The sequence below is a fragment of the Dasypus novemcinctus genome, chromosome 2 (genome assembly GCF_030445035.2).
Source record: "Dasypus novemcinctus isolate mDasNov1 chromosome 2, mDasNov1.1.hap2, whole genome shotgun sequence".
Lineage (NCBI taxonomy): Eukaryota > Metazoa > Chordata > Mammalia > Cingulata > Dasypodidae > Dasypus > Dasypus novemcinctus.
In genome coordinates, this window is record NC_080674.1 from 162,123,788 (window position 1) to 162,128,823 (window position 5,036).

At 39.1% G+C, this 5,036-nt stretch overlaps 1 pseudogene; it reads right to left on the minus strand.

The window, feature by feature from the left end:
* Nucleotides 1-3,520: 3,520 nt before the first annotated feature.
* LOC101441527 (protein mono-ADP-ribosyltransferase TIPARP pseudogene) lies at nucleotides 3,521-4,633 on the minus strand (annotated as a pseudogene).
* Nucleotides 4,634-5,036: the final 403 nt, after the last annotated feature.

Here is a 5,036-nt window from a genome sequence, read left to right on the forward strand (position 1 = left end):
TGTATACAAGTCTATAAGCTAAAATGTAAACCGTAATGTAAAACATCAAGAAACTAAAATTTTAGAAAATTGTACAGTATAAAATATAAACCATAATGGAACCATGTTTGAAAGCTATGTTTCAAACTCTGTACATCAGCTGCAGCAAATGTAATATGGACATGTGAAAGGATCATTGCTGGGGAAGGAGGAAAGGGTTTGTTATTGGATATATGGGAGTCCCCTATACTGCAAATGTGAATGACTGTGATCTAAAACTTTTTGAAGACAAAATTGAAAATTAGAATAAAATTTTTTTAAAGGAATGGATGTAGACACTGAGGATGAAATGAAAGAAAGTGCCTTGACACTGTACATACAGGGCAACACCTATTACAATGATGAAAGGCCAAACATTAAAAACAAATATTTATAATATTGTTCATTTTTATTAATACACCAATTTATTTTTATCTTATCTTAGTATTTCTAATTAGTATGCATACTTCAAATCTTTAAACCTATCACTATATTTCATTTTCCTAATAATTGAATTTGGCAATATATTAGCCTTCATTGCTGAAGAAGTTTTGGACCACAAGGAGGTTCAACTATGGCAGGGGAGGAACAATGGTGTGGGGTGTTATTGATGGGGGGGGCACATGTTTGGGAGGGAGTTCCCCAGGGCATGTTTATAGGGGACATAAAAATGTTTGGATAACAGTCACAAACAACAACTGAGGGAATGCTGAGTTCCTAGCCAGGGGAAATCTATCACATTCCCCAATGGAATAACAACAACCCCCCAAGTGCAATGGCAAAGATGAACAAAGAAGGATTTTCCAACAATGAGCCCTTGATACTGATGACCATGCTTATGAGACTGTATGCCTGAAATATGAACTAGGCCTAGAGCTGCAGGGTGCCTAAGAGTTACCTCCTGAGAGCCTCCATGTTGCTCAAATGTGGCCACTCTCTAAACTAAACTCAGCATGTAAATGCATCAAATTCCCCCCAGCATGGGACATAACTCCAGGGGTGAGCCTTTTTGGTGCCAAGGGATTACTACCAAGCACCAGCTGGTGATGTAAATAGAAAAAGACTTTGAATAAAAGGGTCAATTCAGACCAGCAGAATATCTCAGCCCACATGTAGGATCATGTGTTAAAAACTGCCTTTTGACCTTATAAAGGGGGGAAATGGCAAAGACAAATGAGTTTATATGGCTAAGAGTCTTCAAAGAAGACTCAGAAGGTCATCAGAGGGGTTACACTTATGCACTCCTCGGGAGGACCCCGGAAACAGCCAAGGTGGATACAACCCCAGGTACTGGTTCTCCTGAGTGCTACGGAGGCCCACAGGGATATGGTCACAGCAAATAGCTCTGGACTCAGTACTATGTCAGTGGGCCATACTTTGGAATTTGCGTCCCTGAGTGTGATGGAGTTGGACTCAGATGTGATCTTTCTACACATGCCTCTTCTGGCACTTTTACTGAACCTATGGTTGGTGCTGGAGTTGGTGTATACTCAGGAGACCTGAATCTCTGGACTGTCCATGTGACAGCTGTGCCCTGAGCCTCAGCAGACTTGCAACTCCTACCCTCTGGTTTACTGGACTTACCCTGGCCAGCTAACAGGGAGGTGAAGAAGGTCAACCACCTTACCAGGGAGCTGAGAGTGCCCACAACTCTAAGCAGGAGAATTGCATCCATCATCCATGTGGAATCTAAGCCCCCTCTCGATATAGAGGTGGAGGGGAAATCACCATCCCAGGGCCCACAAAATGGAGGAATAAAATTTGGATTAGAGTGGACTTACTGATATTCTACTATAAACCTTTTGGTAATACTAATAGAAGAAATTGTATCATTGACAGGGACAAACTGACCACAGTATTTGCTGAGGGCAGGGATAGGGAACAAGAAATGTGAGGAGGGGGCATTTTGGGGACTTTGGAGTTGTTCTCAATGATATTGCAGGGTCAGATGCTGGACATTATATATCCTGCCATAACCCACTAAATGTACTGGGGGAGAGTGTGAACTAGAGAGTAAACTATTACCCACGTGGTGCAGCAGCGGTCCAAAATGTGTTCACTGAGTGTGATGAGTGTGCCACAATGATGGGGGAGGTTGTTAGTGTGGGAGGAGAGGGGTGAGGGGATGGGATGTATACAGGAACCTCTTATGTTTTTTATAATGTAACCTTTTTGTGATGTATGTATCGTCAAAGAAATACAATTTACAAAAATGTTGGGCATGGGATTGTGGGATGTGTTTTATATGGGAACTTCTTATGTTTTTTTAATTTAACATTCAATGTGATCTATTAACTTTAATAAAAAAATTTTTAAAATTAAGAAAATAAAAAATAAAGGGGATTCCCATATACCCCATTTCCTTGCCCTCTCACAGTTTCCCCATTAACAATATCTTTTATTGGTGTGGTAAATTTGTTACCATTGATAAACATATTGAGCATTGCTGCTAATCATGGACTACAGTTTACACTATACTTCACATTGCACAATTTTATACGTTTTGACAAAATGTATAATGGTCTACATTCGTTACTGCAATGTCATGTAGGTTTTGAGCTTGCTTTCTGTAGAGCACAGGAGTAAACCTTATAAATTCGTTGCAGATTTACTTCCTTTCTCTAAAATCTTGAATCAGGGGCTAGGTCTGGAACCTCAAAAGAAAGAAATACTTCTAATCCTCAAAACTGGCTTTAACCAAATTAGCTGCTTAACTCCTTCAAATTGGGGTGGATAAAAATGGAAGAGATGGATATTTTCATGGTTGATATTTAACAGTACAAGAACCACAACTCATGTAACAGGTTAGTGAAAAATTTTACCAGTGACAAACATTTTTCAAATATTTCCTTTTTCTTTTTTCCTTAACTTTTCCTAAACAGAATAGATTTTCAGGCAAACTGTGGAACAGTGAAAGTCATTGATTCTCTCAGGTTGGGTGATATATTTCAGTCCTGCTGATAGAAGTAAAAATTTCTTTCCATCCATTGTAATTTCATGCTCTTATCTATTCCACAGCAGTAATGCTTTGGACAGGGAATACGTATGGTAATGCCAGTTCTAGTCAGTTTTTTTTTTTTACTGTAAATAAATACAAACTTCACTTTGTTTATGGCCTCCATTTCATGTGGCCTAATTTCTACCAGACCCAAGTCACATTTAATCAGTTAGGCCGATGTTCATTTTCTCTCTCTTTTTAAAAAAAATGCTCCTAGTAACACTGCTGCCTATATATGTATAAGTGTGGGTGGAAAGAGTATGTGTTCTGTATAGTCTTTTCTAGACTGAATAAACTAATAATTAGTAAATAATTAAGGGATAAGTGGTCATTTAAAAACTTGCATTTTTCTCAAAAATACAAAAAGAAACAAAACACCTCATGTTCTTTCACTATAAAAAATGGGTCTGGAAAGTGCTCTATCAATGTCCAATGCTGTTCCCCACCCAGTCCCACCTATTCAAGACCTGATACAAATGCTGAATTGAGTCCTTATCAAATCATTTAGCAGTATCGAGGTATTAGAAATGGTATTATGACTTCTTCATATTGGATCACAGAATAAAGGTAACTCTGGTAATCATAAAAAATGACAAAAATCAGATGCTCAAAGAAATTATCCATGCAAGAGTCATACAGGTCACTGGTGACACTGCCAGGGTTGACAGGAGGTGGCATTCTCATGCTGTGACTGTCCTTCGTGTACCTGCCAGTCAGCACTTTGGCCAGAAACATGAAATGGACTCCTTTGGAGACTTAGAAAAGTTGTGAGAGTAGCTTGCCTTCTTTGCAAAATAACTGCCTTGCCCTAACATAGTACCATGCTTTCCAGAGAGTCAAGGATCAAAGTTGTGCCTTTGTTTTCAGATTGCATCTGCCACATCCTAGGATGCTCCATGAAATAAATGTCTCTCATTTATGATTCTGTCATGCCAAACATTTTCCTGTTTATCCTTTTTTCATTTTATATTTCTCCCAAAGAAACTTGTTTTGGCCTCTCAATATTTGCAAACTTCTTTATTTAAATTCACATACAGTTTTATGAAAGAGATTATAAATAATTCAGTAACTTTTGGCTTCTGCAGAAATAGGCACTTGGATGATGTCCTGAGATGGATGCATGTAAATCCAAGTTTCAGGGTAAAAGTTTGTCTAGGTGGCTCCATCTGGGTCAATGATTTATGATGAGGAGTTTGCTTCAAGAGGTGGAAGAGCCTGTGTGCTAACACCACTAAGTAACTATAAATATGGAAGTAGTATAAAACAGGAGCAGAAGAGGGGTCTCCTCTTTATTTCTTTCCTGAAGAATGGGCTGTGAAGGATGTAACGGTTGTTCCACATCATAAATCAGACTTCTTTCAGACCCCAAGAATTGGCTTCTTCAATTAATCAAATAACAGACTCAGAATACTCTGTCGACCCCAAGTGGTCCCTACAGAAGTATTTTCAGACTGTGTGGTAAGTGGAGTTCACATTGCTAGAGGGTGGTGTGGTTGGTCTTCATACTTGGGTAAATTTAGTTGTTTCATATTCATTCTTAACGTTCAAATATGCCCCAAATTCTTGTCTTCTGAACGGGCAGCCTGATAGAACAAAGGACAGGATTTGTGTCACCATGCAGTGGGCTGGTGGGCAGTGTGCATGCCCAGAATTGACAGGGAGGAAGGGTGCAGGCATCTAGAGGTCACTGGTCAGGGACTCTGCAAGCTTTGCACAGGCCATTCCATTACTGCAAGTGCAGAAAGCTACCACCACTCTCCAGTTCTTGTTCCTGTGTAATTTCTATTCTTTTAAATTTGTCAAGGTAAATTTAATGGTCCAGGATGTGATGTATCTTGATGAATGTTTCATGTGTGAATGAGAAGAATATGTATTCTGCTGTTGTTGGATGAAGTATTCGATAAATGTCAATTAGATCCACTTGATTTGTGAAGTTGCTCAGCTCAACTACATTCTTACTGATTTTCTGTCTGCTAGTTGTGTCATTTACTAATAATGGGGTACCAAAGTTTCCAGCTAT